General features: G+C 49.1%; 1 protein-coding gene and 1 pseudogene across 1 annotated transcript in view; one reads left to right on the top strand and one right to left on the bottom strand.

Moving 5' to 3' along the window:
• The window catches only part of LOC132571892 (uncharacterized), an 851,656-nt gene that overhangs the window by 379,562 nt on the left and 452,528 nt on the right, over positions 1 to 19,566 (top strand). The gene's annotated exons all lie outside the window — the stretch shown is intronic.
• Positions 1,861 to 2,696, bottom strand: LOC132571338 (large ribosomal subunit protein uL2-like; annotated as a pseudogene).

Raw genomic sequence — 19,566 nt, 5'->3', positions numbered from 1 at the left:
TTCCCAAGCAAAATAACAGCGAGTTCTAGAAATCCAAAGATAAGTCTAAGCGTTTGTCCTAGCCTGGCGTCTCTCATTCGCAGGGTCGCGACCTGGCACCAAGCTATAGAAGCCTCAATACCGGGTCACAAGAAAAGCCAAAGCTAGTCCCGCCCCCAGCAAAGCATGAGCTGTGCTCTGATTCCTTCCTTTCCCCGTCTTTCTATTGTGCAGAAAAAGCTAGCCTTTAAGACTGACACAGGCTGCAAAGCCTGAGCTCTGTTTTCCTTCCTTCCTTCCTTCCCCTGTCTCTGTGTTATGCAGAGAGGAGCTGGGCTGCCTCTCCTTCCTTCTCTCCCCCTCCCAGTGTTTGAGAGAAAAGCTGGAGTCCACTGGAACTTTAGACCCATTAAGTGTTTTTCAAGGTATGAACTTTCATGTGCCTTGCAGTATGTTATTTTGGGGAGATTTCCCTGGGAGGCAAAGAAGGAGGGGATTTTCTTTTTCAGCTAGGAGGGGTGGGGACTGGGCATTCCAGTAGCTATTTTTTTTTTTTTTTACCAAATGACCCCTGGGCAGAATTGTTGCTGGCTGGGGCCATCTGATGATGAGTAAATACTCTTCTGCTCTCCAGAAAACGAAGAACAGTTCCCCTGCTGAAAATGGCTGCTTTGCAGGGTGGACTCTATGGCATTATTCCCTGCTGAGGCCCACCCCCCTCCCCGAGCCCCACCTTCCGCAGGTTTCACCCACCCAAATCTTCTGCAATTTCCCAACTCAGGGAAGGCAACCTTGTCCAGACAACACGCTGGCTGTTGTGGGGGAAGGAGATTGTAAGCCACTCTGAGACTCTGATTCAGAGAGAACGAGAGGGTATACATCTGTCGTCGTTGCTGTTGCCGTCTTGCTAACTGTCATGATAACGTTAGCATCCTTATAATACAAATTGTAAATAATAAAACTCAGGATCGGCAACCTTAATTATAGAGCTGAGGGATGTACTTTTTGACTTTTGGAATTTGCAATGTAAGGTGTTCACAAAAATCTTTACTGGGGGGGGGGGAGGTTTCTGTACATCTCAGGCTCAGCAGCTGAGTTGTTGAAAGGGGGGGCTGTGCCAGGAGAATCAGAGGGCAAGGGGAGGGACAAGCTGCCATCCTCCTTCCCTCCCTTCAGTAACACAAACCCTCGAAATCCCATTTGGTGGCGGCCCCCAACCCCACCTTACACGGTTGCCAACCTCCAGGTGGGTGCCTGGCAAAACACAAAATTCCACTGTAAAGGTTGAGCAACCACAAAGTAACACACTGTAAGTACCTGTTTAAATAACTGTAACTGTATTTACACCCTCGTACTCTCAACAATCATGACATACATGTACCAAAGCCATAATACACACATTCCGTTACATACTGAAGTCCATACCCAAGACTCTAGTTGTTTTCCAAGACTTAGATAGATTTCCAGCAGATGTTCTTTCTTGCACTTGACTTAAATCGGTAATGACTCAAGAGGTGATGACACGCCTCCAGGTTACTGATGTATTTCAAGAGGCTCTCCCTTCTTCAGATCATCTCCACCCCCAAATCCTCAGGAATTTCTTGCTCCAGAGAGGTCATCACCTGGTTTTTCCTGGGAAAAACTGGGAAAAACTCAGCTGAGTGCTGAGGAAGTTAAGAAGGAGAGGAGAGGACATGGAAGGTGAGGGAGGGAAGGGACAGGAAGAGGATTCTTGGGCTTGATTAGAGGTGCCTACGTGGCCTCTCTTACAGGGGACAGAAGCAAGCCAATGATTATCCAAACAGCACAGCCATGCCCTGACAAAAGTGCCAACATTTTTTTTGCACGGTCCGAGCCAGTTGCTGTCGAAAACATTGCCACTTCTTTTTTTTTAACCAGTCTCACAACATTTATTTTTCTATGGATGCTGAACGTAAGGCCTTAGTTCTCCGTCTCCTGCACAGTCTTTGTTCCCCGTAGTCTACCTGCATGACAGGCTGCAATGAGACCAACTTTACGACCAGCTGGAGCATCTCTCCTGAGGGTCGAGGGCTTACCAATGTGTTGGTGGTTACCACCACCAAAGGGATGTTCAACAGGATTCATAGCTACACCACAGACACGGGGCCAGCAGTTTCTCTTGGCCTTGTGTTTGTGATAAGCTCGCCCAGCTTTCAAGATAGGTTTGTCAATACAGCCACCGCCAGCAACAATACCGACAACTGCTCTGTTTGCTGTGCCTGGAGCCAGAAGGCAATTTTACTCTTTTTTTTTTTGTTTGTTTCAGGATTGTGGGAGATAACTATGGCATAGTTTCCAGAAGCAGGAGCCAGTTTGCTACAATCACCAGGCTTCTCTTCAAGACAACAGACAATGGGGCCTCCTGGCAGAGTGCCAGCAGGTAATGCATTGCCAATATGAGCTGAGCCTTTTTGCCACAGTACACAAACTGTCCTGTATGAATGCCCTCAGCTGCAATGAAAAATTCTGTTCGTTTCTTAAACCTATATGGATCACGGAAAATTATCTTGGCAAGAGGGGCTGCTCAGCCAGGATCATGAATGATATCCTTCACAATGCCCTTAATATTGCCCTGCCTCTCAGCAAAGTCAACAGCTCTCAGCATTGCTGGACCCTTGCCATGCTTCACGTGGGCCCTGAACACAGACCCAGCACCTTTTCTCTGGCCTCGGATGACATGGCCCATGGTGTACTCAGCTGGATCATCGCCCCTTCCTAGCAGAGTCTGGTGACATCGTTCCAAAACATGAATGAAAAACAGAACAGACCCAGCAGGCTTGGCTCAGGCAAGCGTGGCGCAGGGAAGGGGGCGGGGGTAGGACCCGGATTGCTGCCTTCAACCATCCAACTTGCTGATGTATTAAATGACTCCATCTCAAACGACAGGCGGTTGTTGACAAAGGAGAAAGGTGATGGAAGAAAGGGACTGACAAGGCCGATATTGGCGCCATGTGGTCTTTATGGGAAGGCCTCTGAAAGAGAAGTTAATGTTATCCACTAATGGCTGAACCAGATGTTGCAGGGAAGACTCTATGCTATGTGATTTAATGTCTGGACCATTCTTTTGCCCTTTGTTGTGGAGATTTTCCTGTTTATGTTATTTTAGAAAATAGACTGTACAGCAAAGAGGAACAAAAGGTGCCTTCTCCTGGGCCAAGTTGTCGGTCCATCTAGCTACTTCCCGTCTCCGTGGTTGTATTTCAGTGGTAGTACAGCTGATAGGCAGGCAGATGGTCCGGGGTCAACCTGGGATGTCAATCTTCTCCTCCTGCAGAACTTTGTTATTCTTTGCAAAAGCCACAAGGGCCATGCTTTCTTGTGCACCTGCAAATAATAATATACTATGAATATAAATTGTGTGACACCATGTGAAATGTCAGGGAGATGGGGTGGGAGAGCAGGAGGTAGAAAGGATATAGGGTTTGCATGGTCAGGAAAATTCCCCCTCGCTCAATGAGCCATTTCCAGTCTCACTTTCCCAGTTCTTTTTGGGCAGAATGATGGCCATTTGCAGGGCTTTTTCATCCTGGTCTTTTTCAGCCTTCTTAAGACGTTTCTTATGGCTTTGAAAATCTGGCGAACCCTTGGCCACGCTTCTTTGTTGTCCACTATAATATACTATGAATATAAGTTGTATGACACTATGTGAAATGTCAGGGAGATGGGGTGCAAGAGCGGGAGGGAGGGAGGGAGGATATAGGGATTTCATGGGTAGGGAAATTGCCCCTCGCTTCACGGAAGTGGTGCAACTTTTCCTCTTCTCCTCCTGCAGAACTTTCTAATTCTTTGCCATATCCACAAGGGCCATGCTTTCTTCTGCACCTGCAAATAATAATATACTATGAATATAAACTGTGTGACACTATGTGAAATGTTAGGGAGATGGGGTGGGAGAGCGGGAGGAAGGATAAAGGGTTTGCATGGGCAGGGAAATTCCCCCTCCCTCAATGAACCATTTCCGGTCTCACTTTCCTAGTTCTTTTTGGGCAGAATGACGGCCATTTGCAGGGCTTTTTCATCCTGGTCTTTTTCAGCCTTCTTACAATGTTTCTTATGGCTTCCCCCTCGCTTCATGGAATCGGTCTCACTTTTGCACTTTTTTTCAGGCAGATGGGCAGTTTAATTCTGGTGTTTTTCACCCTTTTAAAGCTGTTTTGAATGGCTTGCAAAATCCTCCTGTGCCATGCTTCTTTCTTGGCCACCTGCAAATAATAATATACTATGAATATAAACTGTATGACACTATGTGAAATGTCAGGGAGATGGGGGTTTCCTCCAGCGCCGTGTCTCCTCCCAACCAACCTCCCCTTGTACTCCCTTCTTCCTTCCCACCCTCCCTGTCTCCAACCCATCCTATCTGCGCAAACTCACTCCTCCTACCATATTTGCTTCCTTCCCTCCCAATCTCCATCCTATCCTACCTCCATCTTCCTTTTCACCCTCATAGGTAGGAAGTGAGTGGGGAGTGGGAGCCTGGGGAGGAGGGTGGGATGGAAGAAGTGGTGGGAGAGCAGGAGGGAGGGAGGATATAGGGATTTCATGGTAGGGCCATGCTTTCTTCTGCACCTGCAAATAATAATATACTATGATTATAAACTGTGTGACACTATGTGAAATGTTAGGTCTCTGATGAAAACCTCATATTGCGTTTGAGGGCGTGTGAATGTCTCTTTAATCCTGGAAGTATGGAACAGGTCTCTAAGCTGTAAGTATTGAAACCAGTTAATTTTGGTATTTAGCTTACTTTCTATTGCCTGTTTGTCTGCTAATTTGCCCTGGTGCCATACGTATTTACGATGGAAGCAATTTTTCTTTCTCCATAATGTGTACTCCGCATTTTGTTGACTAGGAGCGAACCACTCTTGATTCAAAATATGTTCTTCGTATAATTGGATTAAGAGAGGAGATGATGGTTCCAGATTATGTCCTATATAGGGTAGGTTTGTGGTGCTTTTTGTTGATTTCAGTGCCTGGGATGTCTTTGTTTTGTCTAATAGCCTCCATCAAGGGTTCAAATGCCAACAAAAAGAGAAGCGGTGACATAAGGAGTCTCTTGTCCGCTCAGTCTAGCTGGGCGCAAAGTTGTTGTGTTGCGTTGTGTTAAAAATGCCGTGAGCGAGTGGAGATTGCATGGAGGTTTCCTCAAAAGGAGCCCTCCATGAGAGAGTGGAGTTTGCACAGAGGTTTCCTCAAGAGGAGCCCTGCATGCGGGAGTGGAGTTTGCATGGAGGTTTCCTCAAGAGGAGCCCTCCATGCGTGAGTGGAGATTGCATGGAGGTTTCCTCAAAAGGAGCCCTCCATGCTTGAGTGGAGATTCAGGTACAGGACCTTCATCTTAGTTGGATTTAACTTCAGTCGACTCTGCTGTAGCCACCCAGCCACAGCGTCTAACGCTTACGACAGCTGTTCAGGGGCGGAAGATGGTCTGCCGTCCATCAACAGATAGAGCTGAGTGTCATCAGCATACTGGTGACAACCCAGTTCAAAACCTTGGGCAATCTGGGCAAGGGGGCGCATATAGATGTTAAATAATTTAGCCGAGAGAATAGCTCCCTGCAGCACCCCGCATATAAGTGGGTGCCGCAGGAAGGTCTGCTCGCAAAGCATCACCCTTTGTCCCCATCCCCAGAGGAAAATTATTGTAAGGCCACCCCACCCCCGGACCCTGGCGACGGCAAGGCGGTGGGTCAATAGGTCATAGTGGACCGTGTCAAATGCTGCTGATAAATCAAGAAGAATCAGCAGTGCTGACCCGCCTTGGTCCAGGTGCCTTCTTAGGTCGTCTGTGAGGGCGACTAGTACCGTCTCCGTCCCGTGGCCCGGGAGGAATCCGGACTGGAATGGGTCCAGGGTGGATGCTTCATTTATTTTTTAAAAAAAATCTTTGGGCATTGTTTTCTTTGCACTGACAAATTTTGAAGAACTTCCTTGCAATGCTGAACTCATAGTATTTTGAGTGCATGAAGCTGCTTTCTACTGTATGAGACCCGGGGTGGAATTCTAGCAGGAGCTCCTTTGCATATTAGGCCACACACCCCAGATGCGGCCAATCCTCCAAGAGCTTACAAAAAAGAGCCTTGTAAGCTCTTGGAGGATTGGCCACATCAGGGGTGTGTGGCCTAATATACAAAGGAGCTCTGGCTAGAATTCCACCCCTGATCAGACCCTTAGTCCATCATCACGAATATTGTCTACTCAGCCTGGCAGGGTCTCAAGCGGAGGTCTCTCAAATCACCTGTTGCCTCATCCTTTAACTGGAGATGCGGAGGACTGAACCTGGGATCTTTTGCATGCAAAGCACATGCTCTACCACTCAGCCCAAGAAGAGGAAACAGCTGGTGGATTGTGCAAGAGAAAAGGATGGATAATCAAATGAAATCATCCCGGACTCTGCTGAACCAAGCAGTTTCTTTTTTTTTTCATGTTTTGAGGGGTTTTTTTCCTTTTAAAAAAGAAAGAGGAATACCTGATAAGAGCTATCACTGTAGAACAAGATCTTATTTTGAATTGATTGGATATTTATAGATATACAGCAAGTTCATACTTACTAAAACAAAATAGTCAATTTGTAAAATTAAAAAAATGATATGATTCAACAAATGTTGCCACGTGCTCTTTCAAGAAGAGTGCATAAGATATTTCTGCAGTAGTCAAACACAGCAAATCATTCTGCTGTAACCTCAGAGCTCCATCTGGAAGCATTTCTAACTCCAGGTACCAGAAGCTGTTGTCTCCCTTCAAGCTTTGTATTAGTCCACCTTTCTTTCCCAGTGTTGCATATTGTTTCCAATCCTTTTTGTTTTTCACTTAACATGTTGTTCTTTAAATACAGTATAAACTCTTCTGCTCCAGTGCTTGGTGAAGTGCTCCGTACAGAGTTATTTGGAGGTCCTTGAATGAACAGTCTTGGCAAAACAAGCTGGCATGGCAAAGTCTGTGTTGGGCGTTCTCATGCTTTGAACCCAGTACATTTCAGTCTGCTATGCTTTAATAGTACTCCCTGAGCAGAATCAAGAGAGGGGGGAACCGTATAACATAAACTAAAGAAAAAAGCCTAAGGCCCGCGGAACTAGAGGCTGCACAATGAATATTAAACACAGTTCAACATCAATAAACAAAAGTCCTTTCAAATTCTATAAGGGAACAATCCCCCTTTTATACAAAACCCAGAATTGCAGACTCGACTGGAAAGCATACGAAGTTCATATAAAAGTTCAGTTTTCCAATATGGAACTTCCGTTCCTTAGTAGAAATGTTTGTTGATGAGTTCTAGCTGTGTCCAGGCACAAAGTGACAAAATGCTAGCTGAATTTTTGTTTCCCACAAAGACTTTCTCAGGCTGTCATGCTCGAAGGACTCTTGTTCCATTTCTAGCACATTAATAAATAATCCCCCCCTTATAATTTCCTAATCAATCTGCTAAAAATAAATATATAAATATATCTGTTTCAACATATAAATATATAACAGCAATCCAAATTACTAATCAATCCGTTAAAATCCGATTAATTAATAATAAATTCCAGATAGTGGTCAGCAGAGTCTTTAGTTCAATAAAACGGAAGACTGGGATATTAAAACCAGGAGGTAGATAGCAGGTATAAGTCTTAAGATATTATTTTAAAGTGCAGTGCTTATAAGTAGTCGCAGTTGTTCTCTCAGGCTGTGTTCTCAAAGTGCAGTGCCGTCGTAGGTGCGGTACAGTTCATATGGGTGTGACTTCCTTGGGGGACTGATATTAGTCACAGCTCAGGCGACCCGGGGGGGGGGGTGAGACCTCCCGTGTGTCCTCCCAGCTGTCTGAGTTAGCCCCAGAAGCCTCAGCCTGGGAAATCACAGCCCCAGTCGGGGAGTTCCCAGCTGCCAGCTCAGACACGCCCCAACTAGCAGCCACAAGATGGAGGGGGGAAAGATGAAAGATGAAAGTTGGGATGCCCTCCGGGACCGACGTCCCGGGACCAATTCGCCCCTCCAGCTGCTCACCACCCGTACGGATCGCCAGCCTCCGTCACGGCAGCCTCTGGACCCCTCTGCACAGCATACTCGTTGCACAGGCACGTTCTCGCCGCTCCAACACACCGCTCCGCTCACACTTCTTTCCCTGGCGTCGCCCGGCTCTCTCGCATGCCAGTCTGTGGCTACGCCCACCTCCACTTCAGCGTCGGCCCGGCCGCGTTCCCAGTCTCTCCACGGGCCCAGGAGACGTTGGTGTGAGTTAATTTCTGGATGGTAGTTTGTCGTATTATTGTAGGTGCTGGTGTCCGTCCGTTCGCTCGGTAGTTGTTCAGTTTGGTGTTGGTTTTAGCGGCTGTAGCTGTATCAGGCAGAAGCCCTAGCACCTAGGCTTCTACCGCCGCCGACATCTTTCTCCAACTTACTGCTTGCAAGCAGAGCATTGTTCCTGGACACGTGTCCTGTGTCGTTCCTTACAACACCAGAAGTTCCTAGATGGTCAAATCTGAAAGCACCGTGAGCGAGGGGTGGGGAGGGGCAGGGGCGGCGGGGGGGGGGGGGAAATGGAGGAAGCAGGGGATGGAGACTGGGAGGGAGGTGAGCAATTGAGGTGAGATTGGGTGGGTAGTTCCCACCCCCGATTCATTTCCTACCACAGGACTACCCCCCCTTCCCTCTGTAGGGTCCAGCCGTTGGAGGGCCACCAGGGCTGCTCCTATTCAGCGGAGGTGGCATTGCATGGAGGTTTTCTCAAGAGGAGCCCTCCATGTGGGAGTGGAGTTTGCGCAGAGGTTTCCTCAAGAGGAGCCCTCCATGCGGGAGTGGAGTTTGCAGAGAGGTTTCCTCAAGAGGAGCCCTCCATGCGGGAGTGAAGTTTGCACGGAGGTTTCCTCAAAAGGAGCCCTCCATGCGGGAGTGGAGATTGCACGGAGGTTTCCTCAAAAGGAGCCCTCCATGTGGGAGTGGAGTTTGCACGGAGGTGTAGGGCACGGCGGGCAGGGGGTGGTGTGCCGGTGCCAGTGGGGGGGGGGCTCACTGAGGCTCCAGTGCCGTGTCTCCTCCCAACCAACCTCCCCTTGTACTCCCTTCTTCCTTCCCACCCTCCCTCCTCATCTCCAACCCATCCTATCCGCGCAAACTCAATCCTCCTACCTTATTTGCTTCCCTCCCTCCCAATCTCCATCCTATGCTACCTCCATCTTCCTTTTCACCCTCATCGGTAGGAAGTGAGTGGGGAGTGGGAGCCTGGGGAGGAGGGTGGGATGGAAGAAGTGGTGGGAGAGCGGGAGGGAGGGAGGATATAGGGATTTCATGGGTAGGGAAATTCCCCCTCGCTTCACAGATGTGGCCGAATTTTCACTGATCTTTTTCTGCAAAAGTTCCGCATCCTTTCCCATAGCCTCAATGGCCATGCTTTCTTCTGCACCTGCAAATAATAATATACTATGACTATAAACTGTGTGACACTATGTGAAATGTCAGGGAGATGGGGGTGGGAGAGATTTTGTTTCCATCTACTTGTTGGCTAGGAGTCCTGAAAAAAGTACAGCAGCAGCAATATAGCCTTCTGGTTGTTCTAAAACAGGGGTGTCAAACATGCAGTTTGAGGGCCAAATCAGGACCCCGGAGGGCCCCCGAGCAACTGGCTGTCATCTACTTCCTATCAGGCCCCCAAGCAAATGGCTGTCATCTGCTTCCTTCTCTCTCTCTTGCTTCCTTCTGCATCACAGCTTGCTTTGCCAGGCTCACTCAATTGCACAGCAGAGCTACTGAGCCAAACCTCTCTTCCTATTGACTTCCCCACCCAGTTTCCTGGGGAAGGAAGGAAATACCCAGAGCTTCCTTTTCCCAGTTCCCTGGATTTCATGGGAGAAATACAAAGAAAGCACCTTTAAGACCAATGAGTGCTAATGTTTTAAGCATGTTTTAAGTTTTTTTAAAAATCTATTTGTGTTTGTTTGTGTTCTTTATAAAATCTATATCTCTACTACTTAATCTGACATAGCTTGGCCCAACCAGACATGGCCTAGCCCAACAAGGTCTCTTTCGTGTCAGATCCGGCCCCCATAACAAATAAGTGTGACACCCCTGTTCGATAACAATCACCATGAGGTCTATACCACTGAGCAAAGTTTATGCTTTTCCTGGAAACTAGACCACAAGGAAAGGGAAGAATGTAAGGAACAAACCCACCTAAGACCACAGCATATTTTAGGATCTCAGAGAGAGCTGTGAAAAGTAACAGATTTCAATGAAAGATTACATATTTTTGTCAGGATCAGCCTTCCATCCTTCCAATGTCGGTAAAATGAGTACCCAGCTTGCTGGGGGGGAAAGTCTAGATGACTAGGGAAAGCAATGGCAAACCACCCCGTAAAAAGTCTGCCGTGAAAACGTGATGTGACGTCACCCCAGAGTCAGAAATGACTGGTGCTTCCACAGGGAGCCTTTCCTTTCCCCACAAGTTCACCTTTGTGTTCTTTCAAAACTCTTGGATGTCTGCCATCTGGGCCTGGTGACTTAACAGTTTTTAAATTGTCTATCAGTCACAGGAACTTCTCTCTCGTCACCTCAATCTGACTCAGGTCTTTCAACATCCTTCCCAAAACCAGTGGTTCTGGAGTGGGCAAACACTTCTCATCTTCCACAGTGAAGACAGAGGCAAAGAATGCATTCAGATTCTCAGCCATTTCCCTATTGTCCTTCAGTAACCTTTTTTACCCCTCGGTCATCAAAAGGCCCCACTGCCTCCCTAGCTCCTTTCCTGCTTCTAATGTCCTTGCGCTCACCAGGGGAGGGAGGGTCTCAAGGTCGCCCAGGTTGGATGGAGCCTGCTGAGATGAAGTTGAGGCAGGAGCTATCTCTGGGGAGTGAAGGGGATGACCGCCCTGCTATTAGTGCCCTACAGCAGCTAAACCCATTGGACCCAGTGCATTTGTGGAACATCCCCAGCCCAGCAAGGCCACTGTCAGGTGCTGCAGACTCACCATCCAGGCAGGGGGAGGGGTGGGGTTTCAAGCGGAACCAGCAGCAGAGCCCTGTCAACAGAGGGCTGCTCCAAGAGTGTAAATACAAAGGCTCCTCTGCAATAATTGATGTCAGGGAAGATACAGCATACACTTTTCTTGTGCACTTACATATAATAAAATATGAAATAAACTCATTTTGATTTCACACACACACACATATATATATATGTATGAAATCAAAATGAGTTTATTTCATATTTTATTATACATAAGTTCACAAGAAAAGTGTGTGTCTGTGTTTGTGTATTCTATGTTTTTCTCTTTTCTTATTATTGATTTAATTTTTCAATTTATACCCCGCCCTATCAATATATGTAAGTGCAACCAAACAGAGAGAAATTTATGCTAAAATTGTTAGAAGCGGCAGAAATGGATTTATTAACTACTAAATTAAGAGATGGGAATATAATAGAATGTGGGAAAATTTGGAAGCCTATGTATGAATGGGTAAAGCATTTGGGAATAGAAGTTATAGAATAAGATGTATGTATCGGAATTAATCCAAGTGCTCCTTTAGATATTAAATGTTTTTCGTATGTTGTTTAGTTTTTAATTGTTTGTTTGTATGTATGATTTGTTTGTCTGCCAAAATAAAAAATATATATATAAGTGCACAAGTGTGCGTGTGTGTATAGTCTGTGTTTTTCTCTTTTAGTTTTCTCATTTATTATTGATTTGATTTAATTTAATTTTTCAATTTATACCCTGCCCTATCATGCAAGCGGGCTCTGGGAGGCTTACAACATTAAGAAACTTGCAAAACATCAAACAAACTACATCCAAACTACATATTGCTCTATACAAAAATGTAGTTGTTCCCAAAACAAGTCCCAACAATAATCATACAAGTATATAACACAACACCAGGGCTTTTTCTGAGCAGGAATGCACAGGAACGCAGTTCTGGCTGGATTGGTGTCAGGGGGTGTGGCCTAGTATGCTAATGAATTCTTGCTGTGTTTTTTCTGCAAAAAGCCCTATGTGAAGCAATGTAAGTTAAAAAAACCCCGCTAAGACACACCATACATTTTAAACAAGACAGTGTAATGTAAAGGTCAGTGGTGTTCTGACAGAGCTTGCACATAGAACTTCAAATAAAAAAGAGCACGTAGCAAGAAGGCATTAACGGAAGACAGTTCAAAAGCAGTCTTTCCAATCACAAAGGAGTGACAATATTGCAGTATTTAGTTCAGGGAACTAAAAGAAGCCCTTCCAAAGACGTCTGTTCTAGATATCAAGATGTTTCATCCATTGTTCTTCAGTTTGGAGGCTTATTTATCACTGGAACCCAATCTTTACAATACATTCACAAGAGACCAACAAGGCTCAGAACATGTCTGTAAGATTTCCAGTGTGGGGGCAGTAGCGGTGGGAAGGACGAGCAAACTGCTGCCTCGCCCGTCCTTCCTGCCGCTGCTGACCCTGCGCTGATCGTGAGCACGCCGAAGGGGCGGCATAGGAGCTGCCAGCCTCTGACGCTGTTTTACCCGCCGATCAGCTGATCAGCGGGGAGAAGAGGCCCATGAAGAATCCTGGAATGTGACGCTTTACATGGTTCTGGGCATTAAAATAGAGAGGGAGGGACGGAGAAGGTGGCACTGCGGGGGTAGGCTTCCCAACCCCCCCGCCCTGGCGGGGGACCCCCGAATTTGCAGCCTCCTCCCTCGCTCTCCAAAAATCCGATAGCGGGAGGGGGGAAACGGCGCCAATTTTGGTGCCCCGCCGCCACCGCAGCAACACCAGCGCCGCCAGCCCGGGCACAGGCACAGGTTCAGCTGCCGCCCGCCACCACTGCGACCTGAGCTACAGGCTGCCTGAGGAGAGCAGCAGAGGGTCTCCTCTCCCTCCGTCCCACCAGGCCCCAGCGAAGGAAGAGGCCGCCGGCCGAGGCCCACCAACCCCAACGGCGGCAGCAGCGCAGAGCCTCATCCCCCCCCCACTCGGAAGCCCACCACCGAGCGGCCAGGCGGGAGGAGGCGGTGGCGGAGGAGAAGGAGGACGGGAGGCACTGGTGAAGGCTGGATCTGGAGTGGGGGGGAGGGGGCGTGGGCTCCACCTACCTCTTGGCGCCGACACAAGAGGAGAGGAGAAGAGAAGCGGGGAGGGGAGAGGGCCCACACGCTTCCAGAGTCAGCTCAGGCCAGGCAGACATGGCCCCGGTGCAGCACCCGAGGTTTCCTCCAGTGGCACAGAGAGAGTCTGGAAGCTGAGAGAGCTCCCCCCCCCACACACAAAGGCTGTTGTGTCCCCCGTTGTTGTCTTGCCTCTTAATGGGATGGGGAAAAGGGAACCCCAACCAGGACTTAAGACCCTCAGCTCAAAGCCCCGCTTGAGTCCCACACACCTTGACGGGCTTCTTCTTGGCTCCCTCGTTGTTCTCAGCCTCTTTGTGTTCCCGGCTGCCCTGGGGTAGGTTTGTGTAGTTGGCCAGCCCGCTGAGCAGGGAGGAAACCACGGGGCTGGTGTCCATCCGTCCTGGAAGGCACAAGAAGGGGGGTGAGGCTTAAGAAACAGCTCCTGTCCAGCCACGCCCTTGCCCCCCTATAGTAGAGCCAACCTCACGGCCTCACTGGATCTCTTTATTTCAGTCTCTTTGGGGTATTTTACTTTGTTATTTGATGGAAATAGAATTCTCTTCGTAGGGGACCACAGCAGCTTTGTAGTTTTCCCCAAAAATATAGGCTCTCAAGAACTTTAACTCAAACCACAGATTTATTATAACACAAAGTCTTAAACTGGGGATATGGGAGATATTTACACAGGCTAACACGTTGCTCAGTTGTTTCAGGCTTTACATTAACTTTTTCCTTCTTTCTTTGAGTCTCTCTCAGTTACACAGTTCACAGTTTCCCTATATCTTGCTCTCTCCACCTCTAGCAAAGGTCTGGCCTCTTGGGTATGATGTGCCAAGTCTCACCCCTTGACTGGAGCCACTACTACCAGTCCTTCTGGTGTCTCAGACCCACATCCACTCCCTCAACCACCTCACTAGATCTTCAGAGTTGTCTATAGGTGTCTGTGACCGTTCAGGTCTTGACTGACTCACACTTGTTCCTCACACACAGCCCTCTTGGCTGGTTTTGTCGAGCTTGCAGTCTCTGGAAGACTTTCCGTCACTGTCTCAAGCTCCTTCACAGGATCAGCTGTCCCCTCAGCCTTCTGTCAGGCACGAACTGACCCACTCAGTCTCTGTCAGGCCCCAACACTGACAGACTTCTGACAGGCACCAACTCTGTCAGACACCAACTGACTGAATGACTGCCTCAGCAGTTTCCTTCACTCAACCACTTTCCCTCCCTGAGAGCTCCGAGCACTTTGCCCCCACCCTCAGGTCACCTGACGCAGGCCCTGTGCGTCTTCAGTTTCTGGTTAACCCCTAGCTTTACGTCACCCCCCCCCCATAGGGTTGCCAATCCCCAGGTGCGGGCAGGGGACCCCCCCTCCCGGTTTGGAGACCCTCCCCCCACTTCAGGGTCATCAGAAAGCGGGGGAGGGGGGAGGGAAATGTCTGCTGGGCATTCATTATTCCCTATGGAGACTGGTTCCCATAGGGAATAATGGAGAATTGGTCTGCGGGTATCTGGGGCTCTGGGGGGGCTGTTTTTTGAGGTAGAGGCACCATATTTGCAGCATAGCATCCAATGTCTATCCTCAAAACACACCCCATGATTCAAAAAGATTGGACCCAGGGATCCAATCCTATGAGCCCCCCAAAAAGATGCCCCTATCCTTCATTATTTTCCAATGGAAGGAAGGCATTTGGTGTGTGTTCCCTTTAAATGTGATGGCCAGAACTCCCTTTGGAGTTCAATTATGCTTGTCACAACCTTTCTCCTGGTTCCACCCCCATGTCTCCTGGTTCCACCCCCAAAGTCCCCAGATATTTTTTGAATTGGACTTGGCAACCCTATGCGGGGGGGGGGGGGCGGGCAGAGGATGTAGAACAAAACCCAGGGCTGGAAGCCATTTTGATTCCAATCTCAACAGGGGAAATGGCAAAGCTCCTCCACTTTCACTGCTCTTTCCTCCAAAAATGGCAACCCTGGAAGCACCTGGGTGAGTCTGCCCATCATCCACAACAGCAACCTGCAGCAGCATTGCTTTTCTTTGACCTTCACTTCTGGCAGGAAACTACACATTACCAAAGAACTGCCAAGTAATTGAAGGGTAACTACCAAGCAAATGTGCCATTGAGCAAGCCTGGCGAAGCAAGCTGTGATGCAGGACGCAAGAGAGGGGAAGGAGGAAGCAGATGGCAGCCAGTTGTTCAGGGGCCTGATAGGAGCCCTCCTGGGACCAGAGTCAGCCTCCCGGGCTGCATGTTTGACACCCCTGATCTAGCTAATAGTTTTAAATAGCTCTCAAAAGTGACATTATTAGCCTCTAGGTTTGTGGGCTGTGGCAGGAATCAATTCAACTCTGAAAGGGGGAGAACCCAGCCTACCAGCGGACAGAGTGGGATACATTTCTGTGGGTCGGCATAAATTGTGCCAAGTGTTCCAGAATGTTTTGATCATATGTACAGCAGGTCTATGGCCTCGCAATGGATTCAGTTCTGGTGTTGTTATTATTAAGACGTGCCCAGCAAGAAGACAGTGTTCTTTCTTAAACGTCACCATCTGGCAGTTCTTGGAAGACCCTCCCGAAGTGAGACTGTCCAATATAGTTTGTCTAGTCAAATGATTCCGTTACCTGCCTAGCCAATTATGTGTGCTTTGCATAATGAAAGTGCTTATGTCATTTTGGCGTAGAGAGCCAGTTTGGTGTAGTCAGGCCTCAGATTCAGCAGGAGCTCACAGGAGCAGAGCTCCTGAACCTTTCTGATGGTCCCCTCTATTCCTTCCCATCTACTCTGTCCATTAAATAGCTCTCCCTGGATTAGGAGAGCGGGCAGCCAGCCAGCCAGCAGGCTTTGCCGCACCCCCAGCAGCCCACATTAACCCCTGGGGAAACCCGCACCACCCTTTCTCCAATTCTTATATTTTGCATGGTGGGTGATTTGCTGGCCTTTTGACAGGGGGGGAGGGGTGGACAGCCCAGGGGAGCCCCAGATGAGCGAGGCCTGCTTGGGCTGGCTGGATCTCTAGCCAGCCCTCTCACTTGCCCAGGGCTCTCCTTTCTTGCATCAGGTTGCTTTTGGCTGCGGGGGGGGGGGGGGGGGCAGCATATGCTAATGAGTTATGCTTATAAGCTCCGCCACCTATTTTTCTACAAAACGACCCAACCATGGCATGGCCGGTGGGTAGGAGTAGGCCAGGTAGGTGGCCACCTAGGGCGTCCGCTTCCCATCTCTTCCTGAGGGGAGGCTTCCGGGCAGATGCCAAGACTGCCGCCTCGTCCTCTGCCAACAGGCTCAGGGTGCTGAGAGGTGGCGGCGGCAGCAGCTGCTCAGCACCGCCCTTCACAGCCCCCTGCCTGCCTGTTGGGCCCGCTCTGCTGTGACCAGACAGTTCTCCTGCCCTCTCCCGTGCTGCGCTCGGCAGATGCCAGCGAGTGACGCCCTCCCTGAGATGACACCACTCTCCCGCTTCTCCTCCTGGGGGCCTCTTGCTGCTTGTCCTGGCTGCCTGAAGCCCCTCGGAAGAAGGGAAGGAAACGGGGGAAGAAGAAGGCCTGCTGGCTGCAAGGAGGAAGGGAAGCTGCCAGAGAGAAGCTCATGGGTGCTTTCCCCACCCTTGACCCCTGCCCAGATCCCTTCACTTCTCATGCACCTGCTCTGTCCCTCCAGCTTCCAAGGCTGGCAAAACTGCCCTCCCTCCTTCCCGGCCAGGAACTACAAGCCCAGCCCCCAGCAGAGGGGTCGCACAAGGCCTGGAAGCAGCTGTTGGGTTGTTGTTGTCGAGTAAGTCTGCCCTGTTGCCCCCTTGAGCCCTCTGCAAGAAACAGAGCTGGGCAGGGGGACTGGGGAGCATTCAGGGCCAATCACCACTCCCTGCTTCCAGCCCCAACTCTACAGACTCCTCTTTTCAGAAGCTGGACTTGGGAGTCTCGGTGCAAAGCGAAGGAAGTGGAAATGCACCAGGGGAGGCAGGAAGGGCGAGGGACTCTGTATGGGGGAGAAAACCGGACGTTCCCTCGGCCAGGCTGAAGAAGCGGCCTGTGTCCCTGCTGCTCTGCGGAGAGGGGCTTGAGTTGTTTGGGGTGGGTGGGAGGGAGGGAGTCAGGGAGCCAAGCCGTGCCTCGCTCAGTCAGCCTGACCAAGGGAAGTTTCCCTCTGCCAGGCTAAACAAGAGGGCTGGCTGTGCCTCTTGCTTCCTCGCCCTGCAAACTGGGCTCTGAAGCAGCTGCTGTGGCCCCTTATTGACCAGCTTCAGCTGCCGCTTCTCTCCGCCTCACTCCAAACGGGAAGCTTGCAAGGGGTTGGGCTGGGGTTTTTTCCTTCTTTTTGTAAAAAGTTTGCCCCTAGAGCACTAGGGCTGCCTAACAGGGAGAACAACCCGGGGGCTTGTAGATGTGTGTGCGTCCATGGACATCTCTCCCCCTCGACCCCCCCCCCAAGAGCATTTTATTTTGTCTGTGCCTTTGTTAAGTCTTTTTTTAAAAAATGTCAGTCAAGGTTTTTGTTGTTTCTGCCTCAGAAGCAAACTGAGAGAAAAAGTTGTAGCTGGCCAGGTTTTAATGTGCTACTGGACTCTTCCTCTTGCACTCCTGTAGCAGCTGGGCTTCGTGTTCTCCCATCCCAAGACTGACCAGCAGGGGTGGTTTTGTAGAGATATAGATGGCGGAGCTCATTAGCTTAACTCATTAGCATATGCCGCCCTCCCTCCAGCCAAAAGCAACCTGATGCAAGAAAGGAGAGCCCCTGGGCAGACGAGGCCTGCTTGGGCTGGCTAGAGATCCAGCCAGCCCAAGCAGGCCTCACTCACCTGGGGCTCTCCTTGGCCTCCCCCTCCCCATAGTCAAAAGGTCAGCAAGTCACCCACTGCCCAAAATCACATAAGTGGAGAAAGGGTGGCCTGGGCTTCTGCGGGATTAATGAGGGCTGCTGGGGGTGTGGCAAAGCCACTGTGACTGACAGGCTGCCTGCTCTCCTAATCCAGGGATTGTTGTGCAGCTGCACCTACTACTATTCAATTGGCAAGGTAGAATCATAGAGTTGGAAGGGACCTCCAAGGCCATCTAGTCCAACTTCCTGCACAGTGCAGGAAACTCACAAATACCTCATAGAGTTGGAAGGGACCTCCAGGGTCATCTAGTCCAACCCCCTGCACAATGCAGGAAACTCACAAAGGGAGGTGGGGAGGAAGAGGGGGAACCCTCAGAAAGGTTCAGGAGCTGCTCTCCTGTGAGCTCCTGCTGACTTTGTTCAGTTTCCAAGATCTAAAGATCAGGCTAGCCTGGACTATGCAGGCCAGGGCACTTGGAGCTTTGCGTTCTGTATCATTTATTCACTTCATGTATGTCCCACTTTTCTCCCCAGTGGGGATCCCAAGTGGCTCACAACCTTATCGCCTCCATTTTATCCTCCCACAAACCCTGTGAGGCAGGTGAGTTGTAAGACTGGCCACAGGTAACCAACCAGGTTTCATGGCAGCAGTTTCCACCACCACCACTCATTATGTGTGTGTGTATAAATAAATGAAAAGAAGGATATGGTTGCTCGGCAGAGGCAAGCAGTAGCAAGCTGGGGAATGCCTGGAGATTTTGGGGGTGGAGATTGCCTTCTGATGCACTTCTGGTGATATCAGGGGGTGTATGCCATATGCAAACGAGTTATCCTAATGAGCTCCAGCACCTATTTCCCTACATAATTAACTCTGCTTCTCTTTCTCCCTTAGCTTTCAAGAGCGCAGGGGTACAAAATGCCCTAGGGGTGCTGGTGGGAAGGTATGTGAGAAGTCCCCAGTCTTCAACAGCAATTATACTCCAGTCAGATATGGAATATAGATCTCTTATTGAACACTGGTGGCTGGACCTCGCCCACTTCCGCAAGGCCTGTCAGACCATTCTCTTGGCTTGCTTTCAGCTGACCTCTGAGACCTCTAACAGCAGGAGGAATCCAGGAAATACTGACGTCACCGTAACGGAATAACACCAAAATGTTATTAGCACCAACGGTTTTAAATCATTTTATTAATTACTTGGTTTTAGGCACCAATGCGTTAGTCTTTTATTGCTATTATGAATAATGTTGTAAGCCGCCATGAGCCTGCCTCGGTGGGGAGGGCGGGGTATAAATTTAATAATCTTAAACTTAATAGATTCTGTATTGTGAGATGTATTATTAAATGCTTGTATGTTTGTAGGAGCCAGAAAACAGCTAACCGTAACTGCTCTAAGTTATTTTATATTTCCAGCAGCTTTAACTATGCCAATTTCCTGAGCTATATTTTAAGACAGATAATGCTTACAAGGGTGTGTGGGAAATGTGTGGTGTAGTATAAATATCATATAGTAGGTGATACTTCCCCCCCCCCCCCAGCCCATGGCCCAAAGCTTTGCTGTAGGATCTCATAGAATCCCTTAGTGGCTTTCACTTATAAATTTCCACAAAGTCTCTATAAGATGCACTTGCAGTTTTGTCGAGAGGATACTGCCGCTCTTGCTCAAGCAATCTCAGCTCCAGTTTCATCCACTGTAGTTC

Source organism: Heteronotia binoei, chromosome 5 (genome assembly GCF_032191835.1).
Source record: "Heteronotia binoei isolate CCM8104 ecotype False Entrance Well chromosome 5, APGP_CSIRO_Hbin_v1, whole genome shotgun sequence".
Taxonomy (NCBI): Eukaryota; Metazoa; Chordata; class Lepidosauria; order Squamata; family Gekkonidae; genus Heteronotia; species Heteronotia binoei.
The sequence above is the reverse complement of the archived record's forward strand: the minus strand, read 5'-3'. Positions and strand labels throughout refer to the sequence as shown.